Below are 14609 nucleotides of genomic sequence, written 5' to 3' on the forward strand. Positions count from 1 at the left end.
CTGGGGTTAAATGACTTGCCCAGGGTCACACAGCTAGGAAGTGTTAAGTGGCTGAGATCAAATTTGAACTCTGGTCTTCCTGAATTCAGGGATGGTGCTCTATCCACTGCGCCACCTAGCTGCCCCTACCTACTAAGATTCTTTAAGATTTCAAAAAACTAAGAGTGTCAATGAGGTATCCAGGGAATAAATATCTATCAAACCCAGAGAACCACACTTGGTCATATTTACTTGACCTTTTTTATTTGGTGGCACTTTATTATCTGCAGAGTCAGCTTAGAGTGAACCCATAGACGTTAGCATTTAAATTCTAGCACAATCAGAACACACACAGAATCTGGCAGTTTCCATGGAGATTGGAAAAGAAAGATGCAAGGAGGAATTAAAAAAAAAAAAAAAAAAAAAAAAGCAAAGCACTGTTAGCTACATTGAAATTTTAGTGTATCTAGATATTAGCTATTTAGCTTGAGTCTCATTGGATTAATACAGTCAGAACAAAGCTGATGTGAAGCCAGATCCTGTCTCCTCTTGTCTCATTTCTTTTCATCTCCTTTCTTCTTTTCTTTCCTCTTCTCCTGTTTATATATTCTCCCCTCAGCAATTTCAAGCTATTACCTTAAGCAGATGGCAAGAGCCAGAAATTTTTCTCAGGCTCTAAACCTTCATTCCTACCTACCTTCAACACATTCCCACCTGAATGGCTTTCTAATACTTCAAATTCAACATATTTAACACATATTTCTTTTCTACAAAAATTTGATCCTCTTTATAACTTTATTTTTTTAGTCATTTACCCAATTTTCTCTTTTCAAAAACTTGCTATTATCTCTTATTCTCCTTTAACTCCCAAATTAAATTTGCTGCCTTGTCCTATCTCCCTATCTCTTGCATCAGTTCCTTCCTCTGTTTCCAGGCTACCATCCTGATGTAGATATTATTGTCTATCTGGACTATTGGCAATAGTCTTTCTACAAGTCTTCTGTCTTCTGATACTTCCTCTCTACTTCCATAAACCATCCTTTTCATATTAATTTTCCTCATGTATAGATTTAAGAGAAAAGGGGAATGCTACAGATATGATATGTCGTTCTGTTGTTTCAATCAAGACTGACTCTTTGTAATCCCATCTGAGGTCTTCTTGGAAAAGATACTTCGGTGGTTTGCCATTTTCTTCTCCAGCTCATTTTACAATTGAGGAAACTGAGGCAACAAGAGCTAAGTGACTTGCCTAGGGTCACACAGCTAGTAAGTATCTGAGGTCAGATTAAACTGAGGAAGATGAGTCTTCTTGCCTTCACACCCAATACTCTAGCTACTTTGCCAGATAGCTGCCCCATAGTATAATGGATTTTAGTGAGGTATTTTAGAAAATTATTTGTATACAAAATGGAAACATGTATACTGAATAACAATTCATTTAGATGAATTATAATTGGTAGAACCCTAAGTCCAAATAAATAGTTCTGCCAGTGTGATAGAAGTTTCTGATGGACTGCCCCCAGCCCAGCTATGTTTAACATCTTTATTGATTAACTGGATGGAAGGAAAGATGGTGTGCTTATTAAATTCTGAAGTGATAGCTGTGAGACAGTTAACATGTTGAATTACAGAGTCAGGATCCAAAAAGATTTCATCAAATTAAAATGATGGGTCAGTTCTAGTAATGTGAATATTAATAGTGAAGAATATAATATACTACACTTATGTTTAAGATACCAACTTACACAAGTGATGGTTCCGAATTGTTGTAATCCACCAAGTAGAGACTGATTAATCATAGAATTTCAATCCTAGAAGACACCTCAACTGGTCATCTATTCTAAATCATATGTAGTCAAGAATCTCCTAACATCCCCAGCAGATGAGCATCTAGTCTCTGAAGTCCTCTGGTAAGAGGTCACTTGGAGATAGTTTGTATCTGTGACCTGTTACTCAAAGCTATTTGCATAAAACTCTCCTCATTGGTCAAGATTGCACCCAATGGAAATGAGTGTAAACTGTTAGCATTTTTTGTTTTTCTCCCCAGATTATTTTTACCTTCCGAAGACAATTCTTCCTTTGCAACAACAACAAACAAAATTTGGTTCTTCACATATATCTTGTACCCATAAGATATTTAATATGTATGGGAATGCCTGCCATCTAGGGGAGGGGGTGGAGGGAAGGAGGGGAAAAATTCGGAACAGAAGGGAGTACAAGGGATAATGTTGTAAAAAAAATTACCTATGCATACGTACTGTCAAAAAAAATATTATAATTATAAAATTAATTTTTTAAAAAAAGGCTATAAGCATCCAGAAAGAGGTGTGTGGGGACTGAATGTGAATCACAACACAGTATTTTCACCTTTTTTTCATTGTTTATTGCATTTTGTTTTCTTTCTCATTTTTTTCTTTTTTGATCTGATAATTGTGGAAATATATATAAAAGAATTATAAATTTTTAACATTAAAAAAAAAAAAAGATTGCACCCAATGTTCCATGTATGCATCAGGGGCAGAATTGGCAATAATATAGGAAAGAAGTGATCTTGCTCTTTTAGCCTTTAGCTTTGAGAAAAAAAAAAAAAAGATTCTATTCAAGAAGAAATCCTTGGAGAGAAAGATTCTAGGAAGATGATAATATGTAGAGGAGCTGACATCTTGATCACACCCCTATCCCAAGCTTACCATAATAGAGACTACAGGGAATTTTCGACTAAGTGAGATATGGGACACTATCTAGCTCTCACTGGGAGATCTCACTTACTCTGCATATTATTTGATATATTCTCATCTATATAACTTTTGTGATTTCTGTTCACCATCAGATTGGATAAATTAGTTTATGGGATATTCAGTAGGTGTGACCTTTGTGTAACTTGCAGTTGGTAAGAAGGGAGTTAAGCCTTGGAAATTATATAGCTTGGGATAGTCCACCTCCATTCAGAGATAGTGATCAGAACCCTAAATTAACATAACATTGATTTCCCTTAGACATGTAGTTCTTAGACATGGGATCCATGGCAGACTTGTTGCACACACACTTTATGTAACAAAACTTATTTGGTCTCTCCTCAACTTCTAACCATTATCTCCAGATCTATCTTCTAGGGCCAAACAAAAAAGTAGTCTAATCTCTCCTATTTATGTCATTCTTCAAATACTTGTGTGCCCCTAAGTGTATTTTTCCCTGCTGAGGCAATTGGGGTCAAGTGACTTGCCCAGGGTCACACAGTTAGGAAGTGTTAAGTATCTGAGGCCACATTTGAACTTGGGTCCTCCTGACTTCCCCCTAGGTGTCTTTTTAGAATGTAGATATACACATACACAAACCCTAGTTCTTTCAGCTGATATTCATATAACATAATCTCCAGGGATTTTTCTTCGTGTTCTTCCTAAAATGTAGCATTCTAAACTGATCTAAATAATGCTGATATAGTTTAACCAGGCCAGAGTACAGAAGAAATAATACCTCTCTTCTTCTGGACACTAAGTCTTTATTACTGCCCAAATTCTCATTGATCTTTTTTTTTTTTTAAGTTGTCATATTGCACAGCTGATTTGTATTTAGTTGATCTACAAGAACTTTTTATGAATGAGTTTCTCTATAGCCATATTTCTCCTATTTTGTATTTATGAAAGTGAATGTTTCAATTTACACAGTAGACCACTTGTCAGAGGAGATATTGCAAAAGGAATTTCTTCTTGAATGTGGGTTGACCTCTGAGGGTCTTGCCAACTTTGAGACTCTGATTTTATGCTATGGCTCTGCTCAGATCATTTTAATGGCTCCCTATTATGTAGCAAGTAAAAGTTGAGTCAAAACTTTAGACAATCAAGCACTAATGAATTTCCAGACTTATTTTATTCTGTTCCCCTCCTTCTAGTTTATGCTTAAGTCAAGCAAGACTTTGTCATCTTCCATGCATATGCTGTTTTCCACTTATGTACCTTGGTTTATGCTATTAATTATTGCTAGTATATAACTATCTGTTGAAATTACATTCATCCTTTAAATCCCAACTCAAATTATGCTTTGTCAATAAATCTTTCTATCATCTCTTTCCCAGGCAGAAATTATTTTTCTTTCCTGGCATTTTGTTTAACATTTTACTTGTACCAATCTTACATTCTTATTATGCACACTATTCATTTTAATATTACATTTATTTGCATATGTGTCATATGTCCATCTGTTAAACCACAATTTCTAAGAGGCTAAAAGTCTTTGTACAAAGACCTCTCCTCTGAAAAAAAGAATAAGTAATTGGTTACAGCCTAAGAGTGTCTATAAGATGGAATTTAGATGGTTTAATTGATGTGAATTCTTAAAATCTTTGTGAATGGATATTTCATAACTAAAAACTAACAATAAGATGCGAGCTATACTGATTAAGTTAATAAAAATAAACTGGAAATGTTAAAATTTTGGGAGGTGTAAAATTAGGCTAGATAGTCATAATAGAGGATTTCAGTTTTGTGTAGAAAGAATGTTTGAATGGGGAGAGAATATACAATAAATGAGTCCTAGATTATCTTATCTTTGATAAGATAAATGACTACTCTGAGAACAAGTAATTTTAAAATCCATAATGATATATGTCATGGAATTGTGTCATGGGTAAAGATCAAGTGCTCAAATAAAATAAAAATATTTCATGGATAACTGGCAAAATGAAAGAACGGAATATTAGGTCCTGGAGGGTAAGAATTTTGTCATTTTTTACTTTGTAGCTCTACTACCTAGCACAGTAATTTGCACATGGTAGATATTGAATAAATATCTGGTGAACAGAATTTTAAAGGGCTTTTATGAAGAAAAAGGCATTAAAATGCCAAAAATACTGCACTAATGGGAAGAACAGGTCAGATGCAAATTAAGAATTTTAGAGATCAAAGAGTATTTGAAGGCTACCCTTAAGCAAGGAACTCAAACACCAGTAGTCAAAAACCACTTTAAATAGATAAAAATCCCTGAAAGAAGCAATGGAACTTACTTGATAGTGATATTTCATAGGCACACTCACAAATGAAGCGATAATAGAGGGAATAAATTAATAAGTTAATTTACTACTAAATAATTGATTAATTCCTTCCTTTATCATTTACTAAAGAAGACAATAAGATTCTCTATTTTATATCCTGTTCTTTTGTTCTTAAATGAATTTTTTGAAGCAGGTAGTCAGAAATGTCATGTATAGAGAATATTAGATACCATTTCCTGCCTTACCAGGACCTTGTGGTAAAAAGTTTGTGGTGTATTGCAACTTCCTCAAAAATTGGTTGGAAATTTTGGTTAAGCATTGTGGTGACTCACAGAAAAAGTAAACATTTCCCAAATTCTTAAACATTTGTAATCCCATAAATCCTTGCAATTTTTCTCCTCACCTTTGGATGCCCCAAGTGCATGTAAGAACCCTTCCCTCATGACAAAACAAAATGTAATGCTACTAAGTGATGCTTTTAACCAGAACTACAAAAGAAATAAACAATGAACCTTGAGAAAATATAGTAAAGGTATACTCCTTTTATTGTGCTTCGCTTTATTGTGCTTCACATATGTTACTTTTTCTTTCCTTTTTTTTTTTTTTTTTTAAACAAATTGAAGGTTTGTGGCAACCTTGGAGCAAACAAGTCTATCAGTACCATTTCTCTAATAACATGAGTTTATGTAGTTTTCTCTGTAATATTCTGATAATTCTTGTAATGTCTTAAACTTTTTCATTATTATTCTGTCACGGTGACTTGTGATCAATGATCTTTGATGTTACTATAGTAATTGATTTGGGATATTATACTCATATAAAATAGCAAACTTAATCAATAAATGTTATATGTTCTGACTGCTCCATGGACTAGCAGAAGAGTCAAATGATACAGCAATTTTCATTGCAGTTCTATTTTTAAGAAAATGCCACAGACATCCCAAACTTCAGCAACTATGACCTTTTACGTCATTTGCCACCAACATCAACAATCCACCAGCAAATAGATTACAATTGATTAAAGAATCAGATGATGGCTAGCAATTTTTTAGCAATAAAACATTTTTAATTAAGGTATGCACCTTGTTGTTGTTTTTTTATATATAATACTATTGCTTACTTAATGGGCTACAGTGTAGTGTAAATAGAACTTTTACATGGAATGTGAAACTTAAAAAAAAGTATATGACTCACTTTATCATGGAAACAAACCTATTTTATCTCTGAAGTATGCCTGTATAGGCAGAATTATTATTGGGAGAAAAAGATCATAACATAATATATAGTGTAATATAATGTCAATTATGTAATATATATACACACAAGATACTGCAATGTATATAATGTATTACATATCTTATATACTATAATAGTAATTAGTAATAATAATAGTTCTACCTATACATAATTAACACTAATAAACACTTAATAAATGCCTTAATGAAATAAATTAATATTTTTATTGTTACTAATAATGAGGATGATAATAACAACTAGGTTTTATGTAGAACTTTTAAGATTTATAATGGACTTTTATTTGCCCCTCCCTTTTCTTTCCTCTTTCTCCTCCTACTTGTTTATAGGGTTAAATAAATTTCTATACTCAACTGAATGATTAAGTTATTCCCTCTTAGAGCCAAAGCTGTTGAGATCAAACTTCAGACAATGCTCATCCCCCTCCTTTCTCTCACTCCATTTTTATAGATCTTTTGCACTTCTTCATGTGATCTAATCTGTCACACTAGGAAGGATCACATTTTCCCATCTCCAGGTCCAGCACTATATGCATTGTGCCACCTGGTTACATCTTAAGAGGTTACGGTATTAGAATCATCATCCAGCACTGAAACAGTCCTCTGAGTCCATCTAAGCCAAGCCGCAGTAATGCTATAGTTAAAGACATGAGGCTCTGAGAGTTTTATATGAATTGCCAAGTCTGACTCAATAGCAGAATTAAGAATCACACCTAAATCCAATACTCTTTCAACATGGCACCCTGAAGAATTAGCAGTGACACTGCAATGATTTATTTAAAAGAATGGGAAAGTAATGAGGACCTGACAGAAGTCACTCACTTCAGAATTCAGAGTTGTTCATAACTTCCTCAATAATCTGGATAGTGAATTAGGTTCTTGTTGGATGAGTTTGTCGATGATACTAGGACAACTTTCCAGTCCCTCAAGAAATATTAACAACAACTGTGAAAAATAACATTTTTTTCAACATACTCAAAAACCAAATGACTGAAATATAAAGCAAGGAACAAAAATTATTAACTATTGACTTATCAAATGCAATGTTACATTTCTTATTATGATCAATTTTAAAATAAGCCACCTAAAGCTATTATCTATATTCTTCCTGGAGGACTTCTCTTGATTGGCATTTTGTTTCTGTGTTCAGAAGTTCTGAGCAATTTTTTTTGTATTATTTCTTATATATGGTGTCCCTTTTTTTTTTACTCCCTCATAATGGCTGTCAATAAATCAATAGCCAATATATAAAAAAATTAATGACTCTCCATTATATATGTAAAATAAGGTAAAAATTGTGACATTCAAGACTCACTACAATTTTTCTCTAATCAACAAATCCAGCTTTGTCTGGCATGGCTACATTTTATATATGTTATGCTCAAACTGGATGACACCACTTTCTAAGTTTAATGATTTCTTACTGAATTTTGTGCTTTTGCTTATTACAGGACTCTCCTCCCTACTTCTTTTTCTCACCAAACTCTGATCATTCTTTAAGACTCATGTCCAACAGACATTGCCTACAAAACTTTGATCTCCCAGATAAGAGTGAATCTTCTGTCCTTTGAAAAATCAGAACTTTCTTTGAACTCAGCATCTTTGTGTTACATCTAGTCATATAGGTAATCATAACGGTGTACATTTTTGTATCCACTTAAGATTTGAAATTAGATAATCAATAAGTATATATTAAGCATTTAACTCTAGGCCAGGCACTATAAAAGGCATTGAAGATTTAAAAAAAAAAAAAAAAAAGCTACAAAACAAAAACAGTTCTTGCTTTTGTAGAATTTGCATCCTAATAGAGGAGACAATATCTGCAAATCAGAATATAAACTAAATGTAAGGTAGAGAGACACTAACTTTGGGAGAGTCATGGCACTAGCAACTAAGGAAACCAAGAAAGCCTTCCTGGGAAAGGTGATAGTTGAGCTGTGTCTTAATGAAAGCCAGACAGTTTTAAATGTGGACGTTGAAAGGAAAAGGATTCTAGGTTATCCATTTAGTCTATAGGCTAACAAGGAACTATCTTCGGTTTTCTTTGACCTTTGAATTTCCAGTCAGTTTTTTTAAACCTCTTTAAGTACTCACATTCTGCCCTGGTTTCCTCATCCAAAAAATGGACATAATAACAGCATCTATCTCTGGAGTTGCAAGGATGAAATTAAGCAATGTTTGTAAAAGGTTTTTTAAAAATAATTTTTGTAAATTTTCTTACTATGTATTATTATTATTATTATCATTATCATTATTTTAAGAAAATTTTCTCTGTCTATAATAGCACAGGGCAGTTAGGTGATTTAATATATAGAATACTGGGCCTAGAGTCAAGAAGACTCATTGTCCTTAGTTCAAATCTGGCCTTAGACACTTACTAGATAGATGTATTACCCTGGGAAAGTCACTTAACCCTGTTTCCTTCAATATCCACAACTGCAAAATAAACTAGAATAGGAAATGACAAGCTGCTTTAATAATACTTCCAAGAAAACTCCCAATGGGTTGCATAAGAATCAGAAACAAATGAATAACAACATGATAGCTACAGAAGTCCACTAATAAAAATATGTTTTGAGAAACCAAATTTTTATTAAGATTCCTCTTTACTGCTTAAAAATTAAGATATTTACTCTGGGCTGGACTGAATCTGTGATATCTTTTTCTCCACATCTGTTTGAGAGGATATCTAAAGACTTTTTCTGCTCTATAAATCCATGACAGTATTAGGCTTCTCATAAAAGAATAACTTGATTTTTGTTTTGTTTTGTTTTTACCTTAAAAGACCTGTGAATAACACCTTTGTGAAAAATTTTATTCAAGTTTTAGTTAGCTGGTGCAGAATAAGAATCAGACATAGACCTCTCATTCAGGAATATAATGGTTATGCATAAAGATTTATAGACATGCGAAAATAAATAAAAGAATAAACATGGCCTAAAAGGAAATGGTATAAGATTGCTTTCCTTTGGTTTTCTGTTTAATGAAATTGTAATGATTCTAAACCCAGAATACCCTGAGGTGAATAAAAGTAAGAAAGAATGCCAAATTCCTTATTGGAAAACAATTTGGCAGATGACAGTGACAGAGACAGAACCCCCCTCATACTGAAGTACACAAAGCGACACCAGGATCCACGCTGTTTTCCTGGTTTATATCAAAGCCAGGAAGTTGAAAGGACTCATGCATTTAATGCGTGGTGAAAACTACAGAGACAGCCTCTACTAAAGTGGAATTTGGCTTTTCCCCAAACATTACATTACCCTTGAATGGAAAATTGATCAGATGACATATGGTGATAACATCTGCCACCCATGGATAAAGCCATCGTGCCATGTGGGTGGTAATGGAAGCTGTAATAGTGAGGGTGGAGGATTTAATGGCAGTCTATAACACGGAGGAAAGTAATAGCAATCTGAGAGGAACAATTTGAGTAAATCTTCACGATGAGTATTATCAGGCATGTACATCCTGAATTTCTGTAGTCATTCCTTGGAAGATGGGAGAATTGAAGAATGCTTTGTCACTTTATTACCCTCAAGTTAATCCCAATGGGTAGCCGTTTGGGAGTCATTTCTCCCTAGACACCATTAAAGATGTATGGTACTGCCCTGCCAGTGTATAGACATCGAGCTCTAATTTGGAACGATCACAGTGAAGAGTTGTCTCAACTATTCCTTAGTTATATTACACACCAAAGTGAAACTAGCCAGGTTATTGCTACGCCTACAATTTGGAGAAATTCCATCTAACTCTAAGGAATTGGGAAATAAATGAAAACAATTAACAACAGAATTATGGATTTTTTTTTTCATTTTTTGCATTACTCTCCTACAGAAGAAAAATAAATGGCCCATATGGTTGAATTGAAAAATAGACATTTCATGTATGGGAATGCCTGCCATCTAGGGGAGGGGTGGAGGGAAGGAGGGGAAAAATTCGGAACAGAAGGGAGTACAAGGGATAATGTTGTAAAAAAAAAAAAATTACCTATGCATATGTACTGTCAAAAAATATATAATTATAAAAATTAATTTAAAAAAAGACTTAAAAAAAGGTAAAAACAAAAACAAAAAACAAAAAAAAGAAAAATAGACATTTCTTTGTAATTGTTCTTCAAGGGAAGGGGCCCTCTCTCTTAACTGAATTTTTTCTAAAAAGAGAGAGAGAGGGAGGGAGGGAAGGAGAGAGAGAGACAAAGAGAGAGAGAAAATAAGGAAACCATATAATATATGTGAAATATTGTGAAGCTTGGCGAAGAGGCAAGTATCTTATTTTCCTGTAAAATTCAAATCTTTAAAGCCTTATAACAGGGTAACATATGAAGTTCAGTGTTTTCTTAAAACAGAGCACTACTGATAGGAAAGTTAACCTCTTAGCTTCCTTGACTTGAAAGGTGTTTTCCTTTTTAAAATTTCTTTTTCATTTAAACAAGAATAATCTTTAACTTTCCTCTTTGTGGAAGTAAAAGAAAACAACTGCTTTAAAAACAGCCTTTAGGCATAATACAGCCTTTAATGGACTAATCACAGCAATCCACAGGTGGGTAATTGACTGATTTCCTCCCTCTTTTCTTTCTTCTACTTAGACAAAGTCTCTCCCATCAAAAGCCCCATCCATACAACTTTCTGGTCCAAAGCTTCCTCTTTCCCTTTTCACCTTTCTCTTTTCTTCTACCCTCTCCCTTCTAAAACACACACTCTCTCTCTCTCTCTCTCTCTCTCTCTCTCTCTCTCTCTCTCTCTCTCTCTCTCTCTCTCTCTCTCTCTCTCTCTCTCTCTCTTTTTCAGGTCAAACCTAGATAAACCAAAAATCTTCAAGTAAAGTAAGTGCTATGAGTGTAATGCAGGAGAAACTGAGGCAAGATAGAGATTAGAGAGTATTTAATAATTTATTTAAAAGAGAGAGATTTACTGGGACCAAATGGATCCATGGTTTGGTCCCGGGGCTGAAAGAGACTATTGCCTCAAAGAATCCGGCAGTGAATGTTGGATACAAGATTCTTTTATAGGGTTATAAGAACAATGACATAATGGGGGAGGTACCTAGGATGACATAATGGGAGGTACTGGAGAGGCTCCTGATATTCTAATGATGTCTAAAAGGGATAAAGACCTTTACCCCATCAAACATTAAGAGGGAATGACTATAGCCTAAGGTCTAAGATATAAAACCTTTATCCTAACATTAAAAGGGTAGAGTAACTGAGGCAGAGTAACTGAATAGGACAATCAGGGAAACTGGGTCAGGACATTAAAAGAGAACTGTGGTACAACATGAGGTGTTGTTGGCTTGAACTTTTTTTTTTTTTTTTTTTTTTTTTTTTTTTAATAGTACTTGCAAATGATCCCAAAATGCCTTCAACTCCGGGAAGGTTTGGTTTCAGTTATAAACTTAGTTAATAAAAAGAATTAAATCATCAAAAAAGAGAGATAGAGAGACGGGGAGGGAGGAAAGACAAAGGAGGAGGAGGAAGGAAAGAAAAAAGAAAAAAAGAAAAACCCATTAAATGTATATAAGGAAAAGAAAGAAAAGTCTATGACATGAATTCCATTTGTCTATGAATTTTAGGAGCAAAAAAGGTTTTATAAAAAGGCATATGAATTAGCTTAAATATCTCAACTCATTATTTTGTGTATTTGAATTACTGAAGTACTTTTTAAAAAAATCCTTTAAGGTGAGACATATTTATAGTTATGCAAAATGTAATCAATCTCACCCATTCTCATTACCTATATGGATGACTTATGTGGAGACTGTTATTTCTCTCTATAATTTTTTCAGCTTTACTTTTGTCCTTTATAGATTCCTATAATTTTTATGTATCTGAATGTGCGCTAGAGTTTTATAGCTAAAGTATGGTTTTAAATATTCATTAAAAACCACATACTTTTTATAAGCACTTTCAAAAAGAAAAAAGTCAAATATAATCTTTCTTATCCAAGCTAAATAATTTTTATCCTACTCAGTTTTTCAATTCAGGAGACATAAAGAAGATTATAATTGAGTCTAAGTATGCAGGTCAATGCCTAAGCAATAAGAGAAAAACATAAATACAAAGAAAGCAGGCTATCTAGTCTAGTTAGAAAGTAAGCACAAGAAATCATTCAAGAAGGTTTGCAAAGGAAAATATAATCAATCAATCAATCAATCAATCAAGCATTACTGTGTGCCTGGCTCTGTGCTAAATCCCGGGGATTGGAAGACAAAGGAAAACAGTTCCTACCCTCAAGGAGCTTAGATTATACGCATTCAAATATGTGTGTGCATCTATATGTGCATGTATACATACAGATATAGGCAAGAATGAATGTATGCACATACCCATATAACATATATATATATTCTATGTTATATATTATAATTGTATATATTCTATTAGGGAGATAGTATAAATGTATATATATAAACACATGCACACACACACACACATATATATATATATATATATATGTGCATTCATGGATATATGCATGTACATGTACACAAAACCATATGTATACATATGTCTGCAATGTCCTGTTTGTAAACATTATTGAATTTTTTTTCTATATACTACCTAACCGGAATATATTGAGCCTGTTTTCATTCTATTTGTTTCCTACTTATTGCCTAGGACATTACATATAAACATACATATATGTATATTTATATATACATACGTGTATATATGCATATATGTTTGTGTTTGTGTATCCCACTATGTTATATATGCATAGAATACATATGTGTATATGTCAATAAAGACTAGTTTTTGTAGGGAAGCCACCAACACCTCAGAGATCATGAAACGTTTCATGTAGAAGATAATAGTATTAGTACTAATACTGGTGCTAGTAGTGTTAACTAGCATTTATGTGCTTCAAAATTCACAGAACACTTTGCATATGCTAACTCATTTGATTCTCACAACCACCCTGGGAAGTAGGTATTTTAATTATTTCTACTTTACAGATGAGGAAACCAAGGCAGACAGAGATGAAGTGATTTGCAGCTGAGCATCTGAGACCTAACCTTGAAGAAAGATTACAAGAGTTAGTCATGAGGAGGGAGCACATTGGGATGCTTTATGTAGAGAGATTGTACATACAGAGCAACATGTAGGCCAGTGTGACTAAATCAAAGGATACAAGGAGGGAATTAAGACACAAGACTGGAAGTTTAGGAAGTGGTCAAATTTGAACTCAGGTCCTCCTGACTTCAGGGCTGGTGCTTGATCCACTGTGCCACCTAGCTGCCCCTGTCTTGTCTTTTCCTACAAAGTAGTCAAAGTCTACTAATTACTGTAGAAATAGAAATAATATGGTAACCAAATGGACCTGTGGGGTGAATGAGAGTGAGAAGTCAGGAAGCCTTACATGCTGGTTGTTAACTAAGGTGATCAGAAAGGCACTTTGAACGGTAACAGTAAAGTATGGAAGAGTTGGAAATGGAGAAGAACGAAAAGCAGTGACTTCTGTTTAGTTGCCTATGGGACAGGTTGCCTAATAGGCAGTTGCTGATGTGTAACTGGATCTTAAAAGTGACATTGGGGATAAATGTGCAGATATGAGAATTATGGTAATTGACCCCTCTGGGAACTAATAAGTAAAAAACATGAAATAGTGTAGAGAGAGAAGAAAAGATTTTAGACAGCTTGGAGCACATCCCCACTTTTAAAGAGTCTGACATAGTTAATGAATCAGAAGGAGACTGAGAAGGAATGGATGGCCAGATAGAATCATAGAATGAGATTTGGAAGGGACCTCAGAGATTATCTCATCCTACTCCCTGCTCCCTCACTTTTACAAAGGAAATCGCCAATTGAAGAAAAGACTTGACTTACCATGTAACACCACACTGGTGGTGAATGGGAGATCTGTTTTGAACCTAAATACACTAAATACAACTGAAAGTTAAGAAAGTGACCAGTACTAAATGCTATGAAGAGATGAAAAAGGATAAAGACTGAGAAGAGGCCATTAGTACTTCCTGATTATTCAACTGAGAGTAAGGAGAGAAACTAGACTATACAGTTAAGACAGGGAAAGGAAAGGAAGGGGAGATATTTAGTAGATATGTTGTTTTTTGTTTTTTGTTTTGTTTTGCTGAAGCAGTTGGGGTTAAGTAACTTGCCCAAGGCTACACATGACTTGCCCAGGATCACACAAGTACATGCTTTTTAAAAAATAATTTTAAAAGGCGAAAGATACAGCACAATAGCGGGTTTTTTTGGTTTTGTCTTAGTTTTGTTGTTGTTAGTTTTAAGGATGTAAGAGACTTAGGATTTGAAGCCAGTATTGAAGGAAACAGAAGACGGGAAGAAAGTGAAAATTATTTTTTAAAAGGGATGGTATACATTCTGGAGAGTAATTTGGAACTATACCCAAAGGGCTATCAAACTCTGCATA

The sequence above is a fragment of the Sminthopsis crassicaudata genome, chromosome 3 (genome assembly GCF_048593235.1).
Source record: "Sminthopsis crassicaudata isolate SCR6 chromosome 3, ASM4859323v1, whole genome shotgun sequence".
Classification (NCBI taxonomy): domain Eukaryota; kingdom Metazoa; phylum Chordata; class Mammalia; order Dasyuromorphia; family Dasyuridae; genus Sminthopsis; species Sminthopsis crassicaudata.